At 42.5% G+C, this 23646-nt stretch overlaps 1 long non-coding RNA gene, 3 other non-coding genes and 1 pseudogene across 4 annotated transcripts; 3 read left to right on the top strand and 2 right to left on the bottom strand.

Moving 5' to 3' along the window:
• Nucleotides 1-2221: 2221 nt before the first annotated feature.
• On the bottom strand, nucleotides 2222-2294 carry TRNAM-CAU (transfer RNA methionine (anticodon CAU)). The gene has a single exon. It is a non-coding gene; the product is annotated as a tRNA-Met (tRNA).
• Nucleotides 2295-13451: 11157 nt separating this feature from the next.
• Nucleotides 13452-13523, top strand: TRNAE-CUC (transfer RNA glutamic acid (anticodon CUC)). Its single transcript has one exon. It is a non-coding gene; the product is annotated as a tRNA-Glu (tRNA).
• Nucleotides 13524-16552: 3029 nt separating this feature from the next.
• Nucleotides 16553-18083, top strand: LOC132527640 (uncharacterized). The gene is made up of 2 exons (XR_009543033.1): nucleotides 16553-16703; nucleotides 17831-18083. It is a non-coding gene; the product is annotated as an uncharacterized LOC132527640 (long non-coding RNA).
• A 704-nt stretch (nucleotides 18084-18787) lies between these two features.
• LOC132527930 (translation machinery-associated protein 7-like) lies at nucleotides 18788-20019 on the bottom strand (annotated as a pseudogene).
• On the top strand, nucleotides 19476-19557 carry TRNAL-AAG (transfer RNA leucine (anticodon AAG)). Its single transcript has one exon. It is a non-coding gene; the product is annotated as a tRNA-Leu (tRNA).
• Nucleotides 20020-23646: the final 3627 nt, after the last annotated feature.

The following is a 23646-nucleotide window of genomic DNA, read 5'->3' as shown; positions in this document are numbered from 1 at the left end:
CAGAATAAGTTCTCAAAACCTAGTTGTTAAGAGCTTTTTCTGCTAGGCATTCTTAAGGTCTGGGGGGAGACTGGAACACAAATTGTGAAGATGAAGCACAAGACGGTCCAGGTGATTACATCTCTAGTAATATACAACTTTTAGAAGTAATTGTTTATATTACTCAAATATGAGCGTTATCTTTTTCTTATGACCTGGGGGCAGAAGTAGTTGTGAGCCATATTCAAAGAGGGAGGAATGGAATTAGGAATAAAGAAAAGGAACATGAACAGAATTGGAACTTTGTTCATGTACTTTTCTTCACATTAGGATGTACAGGAAACATATTGCAGTGGGAGGGGACCTGGTAGCTCACTCGGTAGAGCATCAGACTTTTAATCTAAGGGTCTAGGGTTCAAGTCCCTGTTCGGGTATCGCTTTTGACTTTTACCATCCAGTTCTGACTCCACCCTTGCAAACCATCCATCTCTTTACACGGTATGTGTAAGTGACTCAGGCAAACGCCAACGCCGAGGTGAATAGATGGGACCTTTACTGTAAGATGAAGGGAGCTAGCATTTAAGGAGAGCCTTAGAGTACATGGCTTTGTACCAGAACCAAATAATTTCCTAAGGGTGAAGTAAGAGTTGGTAAATGAGTGGCTGAGGAGGTTTTTCTGGACATCAAAGTTCCATAAAGGTAACAAGAATATCTAACCAATGATAATGTAACTTTATTTAGAAATATACTATGATCAGAATTCCATCTCTTCCCAGAGGCAGCCAACCCACAGCTTGGCTTGGTTGGCTTTTTGGTGGTGAATGCGCCAGACCATCATTGCCTAATATCACAGTCATTAATATTTTATTACTTCCTTACTCTGATTATAGGTTCACAGAGCAATCTTCTAATGTTCTTTGCTTTCCACTATAGAGTTTATTTTACAAGGGAAAGAATATGCTGGTCAACCATCAGTACGGCTATAATATGTTCATACTCTGGCTTGGAATGTCTCTGACATTTAGTTATTGCGAGTCAGTCCTGTAAGCCTGGAAAAATCTGGGTGAATTAAAAAATAGTTTCTGATTCTACAAAGAGGAGGAACAGATTCAGAATAGTGGCTCCAACAAGAATCAAGATTCTCTAAGGAACGGCCCGAACAGCCAGACCATCCAGCTATTTGGCCTCTCTACAGTCCTTAACTGTAGCTCTTAAACTGTAGCAGATGTAGGCTCCTGGAATCAGAGGCTGAGGGTCTAGAAGACACTGTTAAGATGTTCCCTAGTATATACCTTTTTCATTCTGCACCAGAATGAACTGTTGAGAGAACTATCCTGAAATACAGGTCCAGATATTTAGCAGAAGCAGCCTAAGTATTGCCCTCTCTTTTTCCAGCACGGACTGGGCCAGAGAAGTATGCCTGCAGGATGAACTTCAGTAGGTGTGACTCCTGTGGGGATTACTGCAAAAATCCAAATTTGAGATGTTGACCGCCGGAAGTAATATAGCGGTAGGGAATATGGCAAAAAAAACCCAAAACAAAAACAAAGTAACGTTTAATACGCTAATTAATTCACTGACTTATTTGACAAGTGTTTATTGTTTGTCTGATATTGTGGTAGGCACTGGAAATACAGGAGTGGATAAAACAGACATACTTCTTAGGACACTAGCCACTGAATTTAAGCCCCACCCCCACCCCCACCCAGTATGATCTCATGTAAATTTAACTAATGACATCTGCAAAGACTCTATTTCCAAATAAGGTCGCGTTCTGAGGTTCTGGGTGGGCATACATTTTTGTGGAACAATATTCAGTGTAGTACAGATGGGAAACCAGTTAGGACCAGATTAGATAGGGAGGCCAGGGCAAGGAGATGGCATGTATATATGAAGAGGAAACAAGAAGACTTACTGAGAAAACTGAATGTCAGATTTTCATATATCTGTTCATTCAATTTTTTTCCCCAATAAATTAGATTGCGCCAATAGGATACTGTTCCAAGAAGAAATAGCAATCAGAGGAACTTGGACAAGAGGTTGTCCACTGGAAGGAGCTGAAGATAACAAGTCATTATACATAAATAACATCTTTCCATATTTTTGCACCTACCAATCAGAAGGAAGAAAGCTTAGGCTTGAGCTCTCTGACTAGCACACAACTGGCCCAGTCACCAGGAAGTAGACTTTTGCCAGACGAAGGCGGTAACTGGTTGGTGGAGGGCGAGGGCAAAAATCAAGCTGCCCCCTCTGAGGTTCGAACTCAGGACCTTCAGATTATGAGACTGACGCGCTGCCTACTGCGCTAAGGAGGCAGGCGGCCGAGTGTCCTCATCAAATGTCTTTAGCACTGGAATTTACCTTGCTTAAACTTCTGTCTTGCTCTGTAGTTCCTTTACTTTAAAATCTGAAAATGAAATGCTCCCCTGCAACGGCTTAAAAGTGCAACAACTTCTACAACCTGAATCAGATGAGGAAAGTCGTTGTCGATGCCACTGCCTTTGCTCCCCTCGTTCTGAACTGATGACCCTCACCTCTCACAACAGAAGGAGAGTTTCCTTAACTTCTTGCCCAGATACCTGCACTTAACCTATACCGGCGTCCATCCCTGTGGTCTCTAGGGAAGAGGAAAACGGCCCACTTCCTCTCTCACTCTCCCTCTCTCTTTCCATACCCGATTCTTCTCATCAGTACTTTAAACACGTTAAAGTGTTTACTACCTTAAATAACAAAACACTTCCTTTGACTCGACGCCTCTGTCTCAGGCTGTCGCTCTATTTCGTTTATGCCCCTTCGCAGGCAAATTTCCCATAAAGCGGTCTGTCCTCATTTTAAGAAAACACCTCCCCAAGTCCCATCAGTTTCTCAACAGACTACAATCTTCCCTGACCACTGCTCCGTCCCGAAGAAGTCCAAAGGGGGTTCCTGGACATATGGGACTTGATGCTTTAAAGAATAAGGTGTCCTTGGTGCAAACTCTTGGGAATCTGCTGGTATGAGAGAGCTGTAGTTACAGAAACAGGAACAGGTGAAAAGCTTGGCTTACCCAGTCTCCTGGTTTGCCCCGGGAATGTCTTGGGAAAGCCGCAACTCCTGGGAAACCTCTTCCCGGGCTGAGAAGAGTCAGGGTTTCAGAGATGGGTTGCGGACGGCTGGGCAAAGTACCAAAAACACCCTATGACACCTTTACCTCCGCTGACGCCCCCGCCCCTGGAGGGCTGAGAGGAACACTGATTTTATTGCCAAATTGAGGCGGCACATATTATTCGACTTCTGTAGTTGCAATCTCTGTTTTTCCCCTGGCCGCTGATGAGGGCAACCGGAATTTTTGGTTCGCAATAATGGGCAGTCCAGTGTTGCATCTCTCTGAGTGCTGTAACCTAAATATGCGAAATAGGTCTGCCTGTAGATTAACTGTTGTTCTTTTTATCGAAATAATGTTAGCTTAATTTTTAACATTGTGGATATTTCGACCATATGTCCTGAGTCTAGATAATGAAAATGAGAACAAACGACTACCATGTGAATGCCAGCATGACCCAGACCTCACCGAAAAAGTCTAAATGGCAGATGGAAGAACACATATAACTGGATTAGGGAGGTAAATTACCAAAACAGAGTACTGCACAATATGTAGAAAAGGATTTGGATTTGGGCATAGTGGAGAAGGAGGTGTGACAGTACAAGGGGAGACTGAATCTCCCAAGTCTGGGTTAAGACGGGCGAGAACTTTCGAATCAGAGGTTTTTCTTCTTCTCTAAATGACACCAATGCTCAGTCAAAAATAGTGTTGGGTATAATACTTGAAAAGAACTCTCATTCTCTATTTCCTGATTCAAAGGTTGCATCCCGAGGGCAAACAAAAAGGGAAATTTCGATACCATGTATTGACCTCTTGTACTGTGAAGCCGATTCTGTCGGATGACCTTGTTCTCTACAATATAACAACTTCAAACGATGTGTCAAGTTAGGCAAGAAAAAATGTTTCCCCTAGCTCCTACGACCTTAATTTGAAACATGGTGTCGAAAAATCATCTTCTTGATTTGTGTGTAGATTTAATAAAACCACTAGATACATAAAACAGAAGATTGTTGATATTTTGTTCAAATACAAACTAGGCCATGCTCATCTATCTGCACATTTGGCAACAGTGCAAAAGTAAATTTTGGCAAATTCCGTTTAGCCTTACCAAAGAAAATAAAAAGATCTTATCTGCTAAATGTCCTGCACTCCTTGTACACAGACATTGCTTTAAAGGATTGTGGTTTGCTTACTCATGATATTGAGGCTTTCATGGTTTATTGAGGTTTATGGTCAGTTTTTATTTTCTTCAAAATGTGCAGAAGCACTTACTGAGATTTTTTTACTTCACAGAAATGGAATGAGATAGCCTCTTTAGGCATATGCCTACAAGGTGGCTATCACTGTGACTGGCCATAGAAAATACTTTAAAATATTGGCCTGCTGTAAAATCTTTATTTTCAAAGTGTGGGGTAAAAAGAATGTCTTTATCTAATTTGGAAATACTTTGAGGATGGGAATGGAGAAAAGTACTATGGTAAAACAGAAATGTATATATGCTCTTTCTCCAGTATTGTTTGATGTTATGTAGATTGGGACAAAAACTCATACACTAAAAAAATGATTTATTTGGGGGAAAATATGACTGCTTCAAAACAAAATAATAATAACAACAACAACAATAATAATAATTAATAATAATACCAGAAAGGAACAGCCAAGTAGTCAAGTTAAACACGACTTTCTTAACTTATTTGCTGAAAGTATAACTTATTTGGAATCCAAGCTTTATTTCACAAGTTTAAATTACTGCTGTGCTTTTTATCAAGATGAGAACTGAGCAAGGAGCAGGTTTGGGGGATGGGTAAGAAATCAAGAGATCTTTGAACATGTTAAGTTTGCGATGCCTTTTAGACATTCAGTGGAGATGTCAGTCATGTAATTTGATCTGCTCAATGGAGAGATGGGGTTGAAAGTTTAAGTCTGGGACTTCTCAGGGTATAGATGGTATTGAAAGCCAGGTGATCAGGTGAGCTCAGGTAGGGAGAGGGTGTATGTAGGGAATACATGAGGACTCAGGTCAGGACCCTAGAGAACTCCAAAATTTAGAGACTGGGAGGAAATAAAGAAGGAACTACATTTAAGTAGGGAAAAAAAAAAAAACAACCAAACAAACAAAAAAACCAAGAGAGAGTGGTGTTCCAGAAATCAAGTGAATGTGTTTCCATAAAGAGGGAGTATCAGCTGGGCCAAGTGTTACTGAGAAGCTGAGCAAATTGAAGACTGAGAATTGACCATTGGAATTTGCAAGATGGAAGTTGCTGGGACTCGACAAGGGAGTTTCAGTGGAGTTAGAGGGGATAAACGTTTGGTTTAGAGTGGGTTAAATGGAGGAGCACAGTTTGGGGTATGCTCTATCCATTCAGCTATTCAGATTCAGGTTTGGAGAAAGTGATGGTGTGTTTGATTTGACCTAGGGTGGGGCACAGGAGATGAAGGTTATACAAGCTCGTAATGCTGGTAATTAATCATGAAATCTAAGCTGTGGAAAGAGGGAAGTAAAGACGTGAGGAGGAAGGGGATACATTTTCTCTTGTTTTTCTCCCCATTCTCCTATCTCATCCTCAGTTTCTGAGATCTCTAAATTCTGAGTCAATTCTCTTCAAGTATGAGAAGATTCTCATTAAAATATCCTCATCAGCTCTGTAGCCCTCGTTTCTTTCAACTCCATCCAGTCTTGCTGACCTTGAGGGCTTCAAAATATTTTAGCATGCAATAGCATTTCTTCATCTACATGAACAACTGTGTTACGGCACCAGACTCAAGGCCTGTCATTCTCATTGTTTTCTCCGTGGTTTTCAAATCCCACTTCTCCGTAAGAAAAGTATCACCTCGGCGAAGACCTGCTTCTCCTCCAACAGCAGGTGAATAGCATCATCACATTTGCATCCTTTTTAATCCCTTCCTCTCTTTTACTCACATTCTACCAGCTTCCAAGTCCCGTGAATTCTACCTCCTTGGTACTTCCTGAATCAGTCTCCTTTATTCCATACCAGATTACTACCACTGTTTTACTTTTTCTTTCTCCTCATCCTGCCTCCGTGTCTTTCCTCTGCTACAGCAGTGGCCTCCAATCTGGTTTCTGGGCTTCTAACCTTGCTTGTCTCCCATTGTTTGTCTACACAGGGCTGTCATACACAGGTGCCCTATAAAAGACACTTGTGGAGAAGGTATATAGGAGCTGAAGTCTGACCTGAGCTCTGAGAGTCAAGCTATGAGCCTTGGACAGCGGTGGCATTTTTCTTTTTTTGTACTTTATCAGCCCCGAGGGTTGCCTTTCTGTTATTCATCCACCAATATGAGTCGTTATTACATAATTTGCACAAAGGAACTCTGTGTGCTAGCTGAGGCCCCACTTCTGCAGTACAGTCAGGACAAGCTTGCAAAAGATACCAGTTACATTAGCCTTTCTGTTCAGAAGGGTACTTCTTTGTCTTTCCAAAGCCTTTGAGGTAAAGTTCAAAGTCATTGAAGATACAGCTCGCAATGTGTTCTCATTATCTACTAATATGTAACAGAGAATTCCAGAGCACAGTGACTTGTGGTACGCAGAATAATGGACATTCCAAAAGATTCTCTAATCCCCGGAAACTTTACCTTACATGGTAAAAGGGACTTCACAGATGTGATTAAGATTGAGGACCATGAGATGGGGAGATGATCCTAATCACAAGAGTCCTTAAAAGTGGCAGAGGAAGCAGAAGAGTAGGTAAAGGGATGTGATGTGAGGACTTGACCCATCATTCATGGCTTTGAAGAACCAAGGAATGTAGCGGTCTTTAGAAGCCAGGAGTGGCCATTAGCTCAAGCCAGCAGAAAACAGAGACTTCAGTCATATGACCACAAAGAAACAAACTCTATAAACAGTGTGAAGCGGGAAATAGATTCTCCCTTAGAGCCTCCAGACGGGCATGCAGGCTGCGAATACCTTGCTTCCAGCATGGTGAGACCATACCCATCACTTCTGACCTGAAAAATTCTAAGATAATAAATTTGTGCTTTTAAAGCCACTAAGCTTGCTGTGATAGCAATAGAAAACCATTTTGTTATCTCTCTTGATTCTGTGGGTTCACTGGGCTCACCTGGGCAATTTTGCTCCGTGTGGTGTCAGCAAGAACTCCAGACCTCTGAGGACTTGACTGGGCTGAGCTCTCCAAGATGGCTTGCTCACATGACTGGTGGTGACAGTTAGTGTTTGTGACCTGCTAGGAGCTCTGTTGAGGCTGCTGTCCAGAGTGCCTGGCTGTGACCTTCCCATGTGGCTTGGACTTCTCACAGTACAGTGACTGGGTTCTGAGAGGGAGCTTTCCAGATTGAGCATTCCAAGAAACCCAGTCAGAAGCTGCCAGGGTTCTTATGACTCAGGCAGGCCTGGAACTGGCAAAGTGTCACTTCAATGAAGTTCTACTTGGTCAACCAAGATTCACTGTGGGAATGTGCTACACTAAGGTGTGATTACTGAGAGACCTGCTACACTGGGGTCAGTTCTGGGAGACTAGCTACCACACAAGGTAACTCTTTTTTCATCTGCAGCTTCATCTTAATCTTATTCCTCTTGGCCCATGCACCGTTGATGCTCTGCTCAGGCCTAATGGAACTAGGAACTAGGGATTTTCACACCTTTTCAGCTTTGCACGTGTTGATGCTTCATGGAGAGAATCTTCCCATGCCCTATAAAACTGACACAATTCCAACATGTGGGATTTACCCCACACCACCAAGCAATTCTTTACACCAGCTGGGTGTCCTACAGTTCAACTCAGTTCTGCCACTACCTAGCCAGAGGTAGCATCAGATTTTGCCACTTAAGGGCTCAGCTCTACAAGACTGCCCACAGACTCCAAACATGAGTCCAGGTCGTCAGCTGTGCATCTGATCGACTGACTAGAGATGGGAATTTTCACAGACTCCCCTCCTTGGGTTCAATTAATTTGCTAGAGCAGCTCACAGAACTCAGAGAAACATTTTATGTACTAGATTACTGGTTTATTGTAAGAGGCTATCACTCAGGAACAGCTAGATGGAAGAGATGCAAAGGGCAAGGTATGGGTAAAGGGAGGATGGAATTTCCATGCCTTCTCTGAGCTGGTCACTGTCCCCACATCTGCAAGTGTTCACCAGCCCAGAAACTCTTCAAACCCTGTCCTTTTTGGTTTTTATGGAGGCTTCATTGTATAGGCACAATTCATTAAACATAGGCCATCAGTAATTTAACTTAATCTCCAGCTCCTCTCCCTCCCAGGAGGTAGGAGGTGGGACTGAAAATTTCAACCCTCCAATCACACGGTTAGTGCCCCTGGCAACCTGTGCCCACCCTTAGGAGATCTCTGGGGCTTTCCCAAAGTCTCCTCATTAACATAACAAAAGGCACCTTTAGGGCTCTCTACAGTTAGGAAAGTCTCAGTGTTTTAGGAACTGTGTGCCAGAAGTGTGAGGAAGGCCAAATAATATTTATTATAAATCACAACGATCACATCTTCCTTACCCGCCTAATTATAGCTCATCTTTAAGACACATTTCCGCTATCATCTCCTCCAGTAAACCATCCCCATCTTAGGTTAGGTGCCCGTAATGATGATTTTCTCTACACAACATTCTGCCCTTACATCTATGGAAGAATACGAGTGTGTCTTAATTCTCACTGACTTACTTGTCTGTATTTTTAAAAAATCAGGCCATAAGCTCCTCAGAAGAGTGCATTTTGTACTCTCCGATTCCCCAGACGGACCTAGTATAGATGGCACAAAGAAGGGTCTCAGTAAATGTTGGCTGACAGAGTAGTAATTGAACAATTCTCTGCATATATTTATTACTTACCACAAAACGAAAATGTACCCAACATGACATTGTACAAATATCCTGGTTTCAACCATGCACAAAATTATGTATGCATGAGGGCGGGAACTAAAAAGGAAGGGAAATGCCCATAATCAGTTGGAACTGTGGGTATCTTTTTATTTTTCTCTTTAATGTTCTAATATCATAACGCTGCCACTGTTAAAATAAATGAAAATGTGTAGACATCTGGTTCCAAAGCGTCAACAGCCTTGTCACTTGCAGCACGGACCGCTGATTGGCTTAACCTGGTAGTTTCTTAGAAATGCAGACTCTCAGACCTCACCCCAGACCTACAGCATTAGAACCTGCATTTTAGCGAGACCCCCCGCCCCCGTGATTTTGTATGCGTATGGAAGTTTGCGAAGAACACGACCCTCAATACAGTCCTTCACCCTTTCCTTTATTAAATTTACGGCCATTTGTTTAACAGACCTTTTTGCAAAGATTCCGAGGACAACACGATAAACCGAGCTTATTCACATCTCTGCCAGGGCTTTCTGCGTCTCCTGAGCTCGGTTCTATCAGCCCCTTCTAGCAATCTAAAGTGGGTAGTGGGCTGCGCACAGGGGAGTCGCCGCGCGGGTCGCGCCGCGCAGCACGGCAGGGCCGCCGGCCGCAGCCTCCAGGCCCGCGGCGCCGCATCTCCCCGCGCCGGGCACGGTGGCGCGCGCCTGTAATCCCAGTTTCCCGGGAGGCTGAGGTCGGCGGATCGTGGGTGCCCGGGGGTTCGGGACTACCGCGCTGTGTAGAGCGGGCGTCCGCACCGGGCCTGGCACCAACATGGGGCTCCCGGGGGAGCCCGGGGGTACCAGGTTGTCTAAGGAGGGGGGGACCCGGCCCAGGCCGGACACGGAGCAGGTCAAACTCCCCGTGTTGGGCGGCGGTGGGACCGCGCCTGCGAGCAGTGCCTGCAGTTCTGCCCGGACATCCGACGAGACCCGGTCTCTTTTGTTTAATCTTCCCTAGATTCTCTTTTTGAAGACTCGTTTTCCCCCAGCATTATTTTTGCACACAGCAGACCACCTAACTTCACGGAGTACACGGGGCGGCGTACATACTACTGTTAAAAGATAAACTGAGGCATATTAAAATTTTTAAGATTTTACTTGAGCAAAAATCGATTCCAATCGAGCAGCATCCAATCTAGCAGGTAGGAAGGAGTTCCGAGGAGCCCTACAAAATGAAAGACTTTAGTAGGCAGAAGGGAGCAGGAACAAGGAAGTTATACTAGGCAAAAAAGCAGGTTGGCTATTGCTAGGTTACTTTCCTTTAGGGGGGTGGCAGGAGTCTAGCAGACAGATAACCTAACTAGTAGTGCTGATCAGGTGATTCCTGATTGAATGGTTTTAGATTACATTTCTAGGGGACAGAGGCCCTACTTAGGTCTAGGTTTGGTGACAATGAGGCTTAGCATAAATGACTCCATTTTGGGCCTGTCTTTTTTTTTTTTTTTTAACACTAGTGTATACTTTATCTTTAGATTTTGCACACAAAGGGTGTGCAAAAGGGTGGTGTAGTCAGTCCACACTGGAAGAAGCTCTTCTTAGTGACTTATTATCCTGGGGATTTCTCCACCCTGCAATCAGCCTTTCCCAAAACAGTAAGGCTGTACTGCATTTTGTAAATACTGCTGCATTATATTGCATTGCACGACAATTGTATAATCCAAGACAGATTTGCCACAGGTCTGAACTTCCAAGTTTTTTCAGGAACTTCTCACTCAAAAACCTGTACACAAATGTTCTTCCTGGATTGGACAAAAGACCTAAAGAGACATTTCACCAAAGCAGATATATGGATGGCAAATAAGCACATGGAGAGGTTTTCAACATCATTAGCCACTGAGGAAATGCAAATTACAACCACAATGAGATGTCACTGTATACCTATCAGAATGGCTAAACTAAAACTAGTAACAATGCCAAGTGTTGATGAGGCTATATACATTGCTAGTGGGAATGTAAAATGGTGCAGCCACTCTGGGAAACACTTTGACAGTTTCTTTAAAAACTAAACATGCAAGTACCATGCCACCCAGAAGTTGCACTCCTGGACATTCAACCCAGAGAAATGAAGACTGATGTTTATACAAAAACCTATCCTCAAATATTTATAGCAGATTTATTCAAAATAGTAAAAAGCTGGAAACAACCCAAGTGTCCTTTAATGGGGAATGTTCAAACTGTGGTAAACTCATACTACAGAATAGTATTCAGTAATAAAAAGGAATGAACTATTGAAGCACTCAACAACCTGGATGAATTTCCAAAGAATTACAGTGAGTGCAAAAAGCCAATCCCAATAGGTTACATACTATATGTTTCCATTTATATAACATTGTTGAAATTACAAAATTATAGAAATGGACAACAGATTAGTGGTGGCCAGATGTTGGGGGGGGCAGGAGGAAAGTGGCTGTGGCTATAAAAGGGCAACATGAGGATCCTAGTGGTGATGGAAATGTTCTGTATCTTGACTTTATCAATATCAATACCCTGCTCCTGATATTGCATTATAGTTTTGCAAGATGTCACCATTGGGGGCAATTCAGTAAAGGGTACATGAGATATTTCTGTATTATTTCTTAAAATTGCAGGTGAATCTACAATTATGCATAATTTAAAAATTGAATTTAAAAAAGACAGAGGTCAGGACACTGAGACGCAGCCATTTCTAAAGAGTCCTTAGAAGTGGGGGAGAGGGAAGATGGAAACAGAACAGCTGGAGAGTACAGAGAAGAAAACGTCCAAGGAAGACCGATTCAGGAAGGATGAGTTGTCAATAGTTTGTGTCCTGCACAGAATTAAGTTTAGGGCCAAAAAAGAGACAAAGCCTTAGAAACTTGGGAAGTTGATGGTAATGGTTTCCTAGGTTTGGAAGGCAGACCTCAGCTGGCAAGCAACTGATGAGGCAAGGAAGTGGAGGCAAATACTGTTCCTGTAACAAGTTTGGTGGTGGCTGGAAGGAAAGATTCTGGGGAAGAAGCATGAGGGCCGGACAGGAGGGCATGTGTTCTCTTTTTTGTTGTCTGAAGATGGACATGCAGGTATTCTGTAGTTTGAGGAGAGGCAGGTAAGAGGGAGAATCAAAGACACGAGGGCAGAATGGAATCGGGAGAACGGTCAAAAGCTCAGATGGAATATCTATAAGCCTTGGAAATGAGGGAAAATTTTCCTCTGAGTAGGAAGGAAGAGGTTGGGATATGTGAAGAACTACCAAATTAGGAGGTAGGGAAAAAGGGAGCTACAGGAATATCATGACTCTCTTCTCTCCTTCAAGGCTCAGGCTCAGTTTACCACGCACCCTGCACGCCGCCCCGCCACCGCCCTTCGAGCCAGGAGCCACCTCTTCAATTCAACTCAGATGACTTCATTTTCCAGGAATCTTTCCTTCAGTTCTCCTGCCGTGCCTCTCTCTTTCTCTTTAGAGTTGCCTAGGAATCCACTTAATAAATATTTATTGAAGGAACATGACGTTGAGAATAAAATGCAATTGGTATTCCTCATATTAAACTTCTCTTTTCCATATCTATCTGGATGACCTGTCTCCTTTGCATTAGAAGCTGGCAGAGAATAAGATTGGGGGAAAGGGAGATCATGAAGTAGAAATGAACAGGAGAAAGAGGAGTACTTTGGGGTCTCTTGACTTTGGCTTACGGTTGTTGGAATAATTCCACGGGAATGAAGAAGGGATAGGTTTGAAGAAAGAGGAACATAGCATGAGTGGAACAGAGCCCGAACCAAGAAAGAAGACACACACTAAATATTACAAAGAAGGGAAAGTAGCTTTCCTTCTGCACGTTTGGATCTACCTCTTTTATTTTGTGAGATGTAGAAGCCCATCCCTAGGCTACTCTGACTGGAAGAATCGTTTTATTGCACAACCCTCTGTCTTCTTTTATGAATTTGAGAAAAAAGTTGCGTCGTGTTTTGGTATGTTCTTGCTTGCAATTTGTTTAATCAGCGTTTTAATGTGGTTTGCGGAAAAAGTCACGCCGAAACCCGGGGTCGAACCACGAACCTCTATATCTCCCGCCTAACGCTCGCCCAGCTGAGCTACTTCGACTCCGCCCACTATGTCTTCAAATAATGTCTTATGACTTTATCCTCTGTCTTTTTATTCACTAAATATAAAGAATTTGATAAGCATCATCATAAACACTTTGAGGAAACCAAAGATAAATTTAAAAACGGTTTTCATCCTCGAATGGCTCACCAATTTATGAGGAGAAAGATAAGAAGACAGTTACAAATTAATGTCATAAGAACTGCCGTAACGACTTAGTTAAATCTACAATTTATTCCTGAGTAAATCCACACGTCTGGAGCAGGGAAGGAGACTCTATGCAGCTACGTGGCCCCGATTACTCCTTCTTAGGCGTTGCCACATCTTCCCCTTGTCCAGATTTTATTGGTTGGTGCGGAACAGGAGGTTCATGTATAAAACGAATGGGATCTTGCATTGCCTTATTGAATATTCAGAAAAGGAGTGACGCATGCATACGTATGGAGCATTAGCTTTGTAGCATTATTTTGAGAACCCTTCGCTAACTTCCCTGGTGGTCTAGTGGTTAGGATTCGGCGCTCTCACCGCCGCGGCCCGGGTTCGATTCCCGGTCAGGGAAAGTGTTTTTTCCTCTCGGCTTTCGCGAAACCAAGGGGGAAACTTGTAAATAAGACTAAAAGTTGAAGTGTATACAAGTTTAATTTTCATGAGGCATTTTCTGCCTAGAAACTCTGCAACGTTTTTGATATTCAACCGCAAAATCACAAATGATGTAAATTTCAGTTATTTACAAAATTTTGTTAATGAGCACGCTACCTGACATTGACCAAAAAGCTCGCCACTATCCTGAATGCTTCAAAATTTTAATTATTCAGTTGGATGGTCCAGTGAGCAGGAAATTTTGGAGGCAACTGATTAGCTTTAGGAGTTGGTTGAGATTAGCATAACACTTTGTAAAGAGAGTTACGAATGAAGATGAGACGGAAGAAATCGGGAAGTTATTTCCTGGAAGTTTGCCTTGGCTGGTTGTGGGCGAGTTTCTGAATTCCCGAAAGCGTCTGGAATTGTGAAACCCACTCTCTCCGGCGGGTTTTCTAGTTTCACTGATCCAACTGGGAGAAGGGGGATCGGCCTAGAAATACTGACACGGTAACTTAATCTTGGATCAAGGCGGTCTCCGGACTGCCTGATCTCCCCAGCGCCTCCACCTGTTTTCCGCTATGAATTTACAATCTGTCTGGGGTTTTCTAAGAGAGGAAATAGGGGAAGGCCATATTATTAACGGAAAACTGCTGTCAAAAAACTAAGAAACAGGCAAACGATGTATTCAGCATCTCTGAATGCGCACCTGAGAAATTTACTGACAGCTACTTGAGAAAAAGCAGATTCTGTTATCCTTCTGACTTTTGACAAGGTTTGATGCCTTTGTGCTAATTCGCTCCTGTCTGACGGTATTGGGGCACGAATCTTTGTTACTCAGTTTGTCTAAATAGCAGCCACAGAAGTATTGCTTATTATTTCCTTCTCATTTCTTATAAAAGTTCAATGCACATATGAATTCTCCACAAGCTTCCAAACAAAGATCATGGTGACCCTGATCTTACTCTACCAACAGATGGGGACACGATATTTTTATGATCATGTTAAATGAAGCAGTAATACTCTTTTTCTAACTAATTGCACATTCCCTGTTCTCCCCCAACCCCCATATATAAATTCCAAAACCTCTTTGAGATGGGACACTCCTTTGTCATCTTGCCAATACTCTCCTTGAGTTAATACACTTTGACACCTATGTAAGATCAATTTGTCTAAGAAATTTTGTTTTGCCGTAAGTATAAAAGTAGTATAGTTTGTCAGATTTCTGTATATACTGAAGATGTTCTGTTTCTTTCTGCTTAGTGTTTCACAGGAAATCAACCTTATAGGGCTGATGGCAATCACTCCTGAACAACATCCTCTTTTAATGATGTCATATTTTGTCTCCTCTATATGCAGCAAGAATCCTTTGCTTCATTTAGTTTTATATGTCTGTTTTTAGGGAGGAGTCTGGGTAGAACCCCTGAATGTGTTTAATCGTTTTCTAAATTTTAAAACTTTCCTACATAAACCTAATTGGATTAGAGACAAAGGATTCTTCTTCGAAAGTGATGTGACTTCTTTTTTTATTCTTCTGTTATGAGCTATTACTTATTCTCCATGGGGGGGGGATCTCTAATCTGTATTTTAGCACAGTAGGTTCTGTGCTCATGATACTGCTACCTAATTACTTGTCAACTCAGAGAGAAAATGGCAAAAATATAACAAAACCAAAATCCACATAAGTACAAGAGGAAAGAGGGAGAACTTGAATGACTATAAGAAAAAGGACAACAGTTGGGGGTCAGTAAATCAATCTTAAGGGCCAAGGTAGGTTTGCACTATACTAGTCCCTATGGAAGATGAAAAATGAGCAAGACACCCTCCTATCTCTCAATTAACATCCCTAAACCCCAGTTTTCCCATCTGTAGAAGGGGAATAAAAAATCTACTGTATAGGGCTTCCCTGGTGGCGCAGTGGTTGAGAGTCCGCTTGTCCATGCGGGGGACACGGGTTCGTGCCCCCGTCCGGAAAAACCCCACATGTCGTGGAGCAGCTCGGCTTGTGAGCCTATGGCCGCTGAGCCTGCGTGTCCGGAGCCTGTGCTCCGCAACGGGAGAAGCCACAACAGTGAGAGACACGCGTACCGCAGAAAAAAAAAAAATCTACCTCATAGATTTGTTATGGGGAGTAATGCGCAAAAAGTGCTCAGCCATACTATATCCTAATCCATGTGATTTTATTATTATTATATTTATTACATTTGTGGTGCTTAGGCTGAGTGGAGGAGACAGATATTGTGAACAAGTTTTCCATTCGGCAGAAAGAGTAATCTGCTAAGAAAAAAAAGTGTGGAAAATCACGGTGGTGTGTGTGTGTGTGTGTGTGTGAGAGAGAGACAGAGACAGAGACAGAGACAGAGAGACAGAGAGAGGGAGAGAGATTCGGAGGCAAGGTGGAGAACTGACTTATTTGAAGTGGGCTTTGAAGAATGAGCAAGGTTTCTGTGAGGGAATGAGGAGGAGACCGGCATTTCAGGACAAGGGATCAGGGGAAGCAAAGCGAGGAATTGTGAAAGCTCCTGGATCGTTCAGGACTTTGAAATCCGAACTCTTTGAATTCTGAACTAAAATTTGGAAATTCTCTGCTGCTGATGGGATGGCATAGGTTTTCAATGTCAAGCTTTCTGGCCATACCCGGTGAAGCTAGAACTACACTTCTGTATATGTTCCGATGGCAACTGCTGACAAGTCCACCTCCTAAAGGTGCAGAGTTGCTTCCCAGACATTTTCTCAAGTCGGTCGGTCCTGAGGAACTAATTTTAAATGCTTTCCCATCAATTTAGTCTCTAAAGAGAAGGTCATCAGAGTTCCCTGTTCGACTTCCAGGAACCTGTGAGGGTGGTTCCAAATCTCACTCTGACGCCCGGCCTACCCAACTGTCGGACTGAAGCTGTGGGTTCCCTAAGACTGAACTAGAACCAGCGAGAGAGGCAGTCCTCCCCGCTTCCTAGAGAGTACACACTGAGCTGACAGTTGGATAGAGGGTACTAGAAAGTGCCTCTCCAGGGAACAGGAAGAGGGATATATTTGTATACCGTTTAGATTCTTTGTTCTGTGTGGCGTAGGCCTTTAGTCCTTGCAGGGATTGTCACCTGAGGAGCACGGTTGGGCACATTATTTCTCGCAATGTTAGAATCATAGATCCGGAAACCGTCAGGTAGCGGCAGCTGACGGGGGCCTCACCACCATCACCCGGACCGGACCGTGGGGGCTTTGGGAGAAGCCCTCCTCTTCTTTTCATTCTCCTTCTCCTCTTTCTCCTTTCTTCCACTTTTCACCCCTGGCTCCTTCAGGAATCTGTGTCTTCCCTCCGGGAGCGGGCCTGTGGGGTGGGGAAGGGGTTGCAGGTGCAATCCCGACCCCAGCCGCCCTCCACCCAAACTTTTCCTTGTTAGGCTTCTCGCCAGGTTTGTCTCACTCCAGCCCCCGCATTCCTCCGCGTATTCGTAAATTCCTCCAAGCAGGCCTTTCCAGAACTAAGTTAGCTCCTTCAACCAAGTGCGAACCCAGCCCTCCTTCATTCACAACACTGAGTTGTAATGACTAGATGAATGTTTGCCTTCCCTGGTAGCTCTGAGGGTGAGGACAGCAATGGTCAGGTGTTTCTGCTGAATATCCAGTGCACAGCTTAGTGCCCAGGTACCCAGTAGGCACTTGGTCAATACTTGTTGAATGAATGAGTGGGCTCCTGATGCCCACTCCTTGATATAGTCACTTTATCTCAATTTATTTCTTCATTTTTCTGTTTCCCCCCTCTTGGTTTATCATGTAGGAATGTGAGCACTAGAAAGAGAAAATTGGTCTCTGAATTGATGCCTTCGATGGATCAAGATGACGCGGATGAAACATTGAACCAGTTAGCACCTAGCGGGAGGGTACCGTTCTGTGTCTCTGAGGGTTAAAGTTGTCACAAAGTGGTCAGTTTCCATCAAACTCTGTCCATCTTGCCCTCAGAGATCCAGAACTGGTGGGAGTACATAGTCTTATAGTGGGGAGGAGACTGCTGTTGTGAGGAACTGAGAGAGAGAACCAGGGAGAGGGCTCAGAATGACACAGCGGGTGAGAAAAGAGGCTCCTAGCTTGGGATATATGGAGAAACTGGGGAAAGTGAGGCTTTAGCAAGCGTAGGGGTAACTGTGTTGCTTTTACTCTCTTGAGAATCCTTTTTCTTAGTGATTTTCCTAAGGTAATCTCCTTAGGAAATAACACTGGTAATTGCTAAAGTATTGCAGCTAAGGATAATGAGATACTACTAAATCAATTTTTTACTTTTTATTTTTTTAGAAAGAGAAGGCCATTGAAGACAAAGCAGAGAGAGAGAGATTCGTAGATGCCTACTTTGAAGATTGGAGAGATGTGGCCACAAACCAAGGAATGCCAGCAGCCACCTGAAGTTGAAAGAGTCAAGGAAACAGATTTTCCCCTAGAGTCTCCAGAGGAAGGTTGGCTCTGAGGACACCTTGATTTGGGAGGTGATACAGATTGGACTTCTGGCCTCCAGAATTGTGAGAGAATAAACTTCTGTTGTTCTAAGTCACACAGTTTGTGCTAATTTGTTACAGTAGGCACAGGAAATGAACACCCATGCACTATGCAATAAACTCCATATGAGCAACTCTAGTATAGGAATTTGTAAGAAAGCCTAGTTTTCATTCGAATAGTGGATAAATACACTATCAGCATTGACTTTCTTGGAGATGAATGCCAAAACAAACAGAAACTCCAGCGTTAGCTAACTTTCTCTATCGAGATATTATTTTTGACATAATCTGCACAATGTGTTCTTGTTTTATGACACCCTTGTCTGAGCCAAAACTTTTAGGTCAGGGAGACCCACGCCCCACCGTCTGCCCTAAGACAGCAACTTTATCAATGTATTGCATTATGTTATGATGGCAACTATGTATATTTATTTTGCCATTTCAAATGAGTTGGTTTAATTCCAGGTGGAACAGAATTCAGGGTAGAACAAAGACTTAAGAACACACTTTGGCAGGATGCTGGGCTGGGTTTATGCAGATTTCATAGCTAAGGCAGCAATGGCTGAGAAGAACGAAAGACAAGATGAGCCACTGTATGTTTTTTTTTTTTTTTACAAAAGTTTATTCTTAAATGTACAGTAGATTCCAAGACAACGCTTCATTCTAGCTAAAGGTGGCAACAGATGTTATGGCATGGAATCCAGATGTTTAAGCAGGAATGGAATTAAGGATCATCATAGCCTCAGACACAAGGAACAGCTTACTTTCTGCCAGACTTCTTAATTCCACCTGTGGCCGGGGGAGGCCTCTCCCCACGGCCTTCGCTTTTAGCTCCTCGAGTTTCTTCTGCTCCTCCTCTTGTTTCTGCTTGAATGCCTTATTTTCCTCGTCCACCTCCTTAGCTTGCTTCTTGGGCTGCTTCAGGGGCTTCTTCTTGCCACCTTCGCGGCCCGACCGCAACTATACTTTTAAATGATTCGAATCTTGGCGTTTCAAAATGAACCGCCCAACGCCTTTGGTCCTGGGGGCCCTTCTGCAGAGACCGTGGTCCTCCTGAGGACTGTGCTCTCTGCGCCTTTCGTCGGGTTGCCTTCCTTTCCTAGAGTCCCCTCGGGAGGAGCCCAAACCACTCCCGGACTCACTCAGCTGTGTCGCGGCTCGGGCTGGACATCCCCACCCACGGCGGACCTGAAACCCACCCGGGCCCCGTGGCCCAAAGGGGCGGGAGTCTCGGATGCCCTGGTTTCCTCCCGCCCTACTCCCAGCTGTGGGGAAGCAGGGGGTCAGGGGTCAGGATGGGTGGTGGCTGAACACTAGGCAGAAGTTCTATGGAAGTATTAGTGGGAAGAACGCCAGAAAAGAGTCCCGGGTGGGAAACGTACGTGGGAGTTGGAAGGGGAGGACTTTTACTCCTAGGGAAAATGTGAAAAGAAGAACAAGCCGGAAGTGGTAGCGTGGCCGAGCGGTCTAAGGCGCTGGATTAAGGCTCCAGTCTCTTCGGGGGCGTGGGTTCGAATCCCACCGCTGCCAAGTATGTATTTTTCTTTCTTAAAACTTCCTAGTGTTAGACGTCCTTTCTTCACGTCCAATGTGGACAGTTCTAACATACTACAAAGTCGGTCCCTATCTTCTCCTCTTTTGACTTCTGTTTACCCAGGGGCCATAGATAACTGCCCTAGAACAATGCTCAACCGAAAATAACCGCTCAAATAATCTGTCTATTTGAGCAGCCAGTATATTCTAGGCCCTGCGGATGCAGCAATCAAGTAACACGAACAAAAAGTGCTTTTATGCATACAGTCTTTATTACAAACAAATGAATTCAATACAAATCCTGCCAGTGCCTCCGAAAGAATAATTTATGTTCAAAATAATCACTGTTCTTCCTCCAGCCTCTCTGCAGCGCACTTTGTGTTTGGAACCCTAGTTATTCAGACGCGAGAAGAGGCTCTGGAAAGCGCCGGCACCTCGTCCCGCAGCTGCCGGACACATCGCACCAGCGCTAGGTGACTTCGCCCCTCTGGGCGTTTTCGAGTTCAGCTGCATCCAACACCTCTGTGGCTTGGGGTGGGCGCTCTCTTTGCTCTGAGCAGATCCTCGTGTCTCTTTCTCATCCTCCAGGACTTAGCTTGGAAATTGTTTCCGCCCTATCTCCCCCTCTCCCTCCTGCCAGCTCCAAGTTCCTTGCCTTCATGGAACTTACAGCGTAGTGGGGTTCATGTAATAGATAAGTTATTGCCCAAACATGGTTGAGTCTCTACCAAAAAAAAAAAAAAGTTCTCTATGTGAGGACTTTGAATGAAGTTCCAGATTTAAGAGAATTTGTCAACCTAGTAGGTATCTCACAGCATATCATTGTGGTCAAAACTCCTTAATTACTGAGACTGGACAATTTTTCTGTGTTTGGTCATCATCATTTTTCAGTTTTCTGTGAAATACTTCATGCTTTTTGCCTATTTTTGGGTTGTCTTTTGCTTATTGACTCATAGGAGTGTTTATATTAAGTTGAAACATGTTAAATTGCCACTATTCAACCTCTTTGACAATTCATGGGATTCAACATAAAATATTTTAGATAATAATTTGCCAAGTATATTTGTTCCAAGTATCTTTTTCATTTCATGAGAAAATTGTATTTTCACTTTCCTTATGGTGATTTTGAAAAAATAATTCTTCATTTTAATCTAGTTGAATTTATCAGAAAATTAAATTACTTTCCTTAAAATTAACCTTTTTTTGGTGTCTTGTTTGAGAAATATTTTCTAGACCTGAGGGCATACAAATATTTTCCAAAACTTACTTGTAACAGACAAAATCTTACCTTTTACAGTCTTGGCTATTCTTGGCCAAGAATTACATATTTTTTTTAATTAAACTTTTTATTTTATATTGGAGCATAGTTGATTAACAATCTTGTGATGGTTTCTGGTGTACAGCAAAGTGATTCAGTTATACATTTTTCCATTTAGGTTGTTACATAATACTGAGCAGAGTTCCCTGTGCTACATAGTAGGTCCTTGTTGGTTATCCATTTTAAATATAGCAGTGTGTACATGTCAATCCCAAACTCCCTAACTATCCCTTTCCCCCACTCTTCCCGCCTTGGCCAAGAATTATATTGCATTTCAACATAAATTTTAGAATCAATTTGTCAATTACCATAAAAACGCACCCTTGGGATTTTTACTTAGGTTGCAATGAATGTATAGATCAATTTTGGGGAGAACTGACATCTTTATAACACTGAGTCTTCCAATCCATGAAGAAGTATAGTCTTAGACAAAAATAGCCAAGTCAGTCTTGAAAAATAATAACAAAGCAGTAGGACTTACCCTACAGATGTCAAGATACTTTAAAGCTATAGTAATTAAGCAGTTTTGCATTGGTGTAGGGCTAGACAACAGACCAATGGAACAAAGGCCAAGATGTCTAGACTCCACCCTCACCAACCCATCTTCAATATGATCATTGTCTTCCTATTGCTATGATCCTGACACCAGCTTTAAAAACTCTCCATTAACTCTCAATCCCATAGTAAGAAACCCTAAATTGAACTCCAGGAATCTTATGATATTTCCTGAACATTTAGAATGAACATTGTGAAAAGGCAATGAAGAAATTTCAGATATTTTACCTGGTGGAAAGAGAAGCTTTTGTCTTGAAATTTTTGAAGGACTACCTTGTGAGCAATGGGTTAATCTTACTCTGCAATTATCCCAGGGCATAGAACTACAGTCCATAGGTAGGAGCTAAGAAAGACACTTCTGTACATTTGTGGTTCTAATTCTGAAATCTGTATTTTATCACCCTTTTAAAAACTGAGTGAAATGGGCATTCTTTACTTCTTCTGTACAGGTAAAGTGAAAACAATCTCATGGTATCAATGTTCATGGTGAAATTTTTCTGTCTTTCCAGTTAGAATTAATTAGGCTTAAAAAAGTGAGTTTTATCTAAGATTTTTCTAAGAAATAACTAAATCAACAACTCTTGTTTTAGTAACTTCACAATTAGAACTACAAGAATCTTAGGGTTTCAAGAAACACTAACATGTTTGATTATTCAACTATGCATCTGATCTTTGAATTCCTTCTACATTATGCCTGTCTACCAAACTTACAACTGTATAGCAGAGTCTATTCCACCTTAGGATCCCTTCTAAATGATTTTTTCCACAGGTAAAATATCTGAAACTCCTTCAGTGTTTTTTTTCATAATGTTCATTTTAAGTGTCCAGGAAGTATCAAAAGATTCCTGGAGTTCAAGATAGTAATTTGGGATTTCTTACTGCAGGACTGAGAGTCAGTTGGGAGTTTTAAAAGCAGCTGTACACCGAAAACAACCAAAATATTGTAAATCAGCTATACTTCAATAAAAATAAATAAAATTTTTAAAAAAAGCAGGTGTCAAGATCATAGGAATATTTTAGGGAGACAATGGTCATGTTGAAGATGGACTGGTGAGGATGAAGTCTAAAAGTCTTCTATTTGGGCTCAGTACAGAGGTTTCTCAACTTTCACAGAGGAATGTCAGGCTTGCCACCCCCTCCAGTTAACTGGTGTCTGAAGAACATGACTCTCTGATCAATAACACAAAACATCAACACTCCAGGACTGTCCAGAATTTAAACTGGAATTGAAATCTTGCCAGATTCTGTTAAAAGACTGACTGAAGAAGTGACTTGAAAGGATGCACTGGAGGGTACTCATGATGGGCTAAGGACTTTGAGTCCAAAATCCAAATGAACCTCATGGCCTGTGGGTAAAAAAACATCCTGAACATGTGTATACATTTTCCAAAAGCATATACATGCTGTTGTAATTAACAAAACCTCAGATTTTCTAGGAGAACATGACAACATTTTGCCATCAAGCATTAAAGTAAAACTACTTGTAGTGTGTGTATGCATGGGGGAGAGAGTGTCGGTAAAATTTATTGATCATCAAATAAGGGGTCCTTGCAGTCAAAAAAGATTGGAAAAGCACTGCCAATTCTCCAGACATATCCTAAACTCTGCCCTTAAGTCACGTTATATCATCCAAAAGCCACATATACAGAGGGTCATCCTCCACAGAGACAATTTTAGAGTTATATCCTAAATGTTTTCATCTTGGTTTTCTTAAAAAAAAAATATAAGAAATGGCCATATAAAGGACATGCTCTAATTTCCTGTAGAAACTGAACATAAGAAACAATGTTTAATCTGTCTTTTGTATAATAAGTCATGTAATTCCCTTTGAAATTTGTTACTAGAAAATTGTGTATCTTGGACTCCTTGTCCATATTAGATAATGTGTAACCATTTCCCAAGATGTTTTCTGTGAAACAAGAGTCCATGAAGGTGCTCCTCCAAACAGAATTCTTTCGTCCATCACTTTGGGAAAGCAATGCTTCTTACAGTTCCTTTGTTTAAGACTCAGAAAGGACATTAGCATAGTATAAACCCTGAGAAGTCTTTAAGGGAATAAATACCCCCACCTAGCCAGCATTTCTCAAACTTATTATTTTTTAAAAACATTAGCTTGTAAAACACTTTTGACAAATGCTGGGGAACCCATTGCTCATCTCTTTACCAGTCAGGGAACTTTGAACTAAATTTAATTCTCAATTATGGTCATTATG

Source organism: Lagenorhynchus albirostris, chromosome 10 (genome assembly GCF_949774975.1).
Source record: "Lagenorhynchus albirostris chromosome 10, mLagAlb1.1, whole genome shotgun sequence".
In the NCBI taxonomy this organism is placed as follows: Eukaryota; Metazoa; Chordata; class Mammalia; order Artiodactyla; family Delphinidae; genus Lagenorhynchus; species Lagenorhynchus albirostris.
This window is presented reverse-complemented; position numbering and strand designations above follow the sequence as displayed.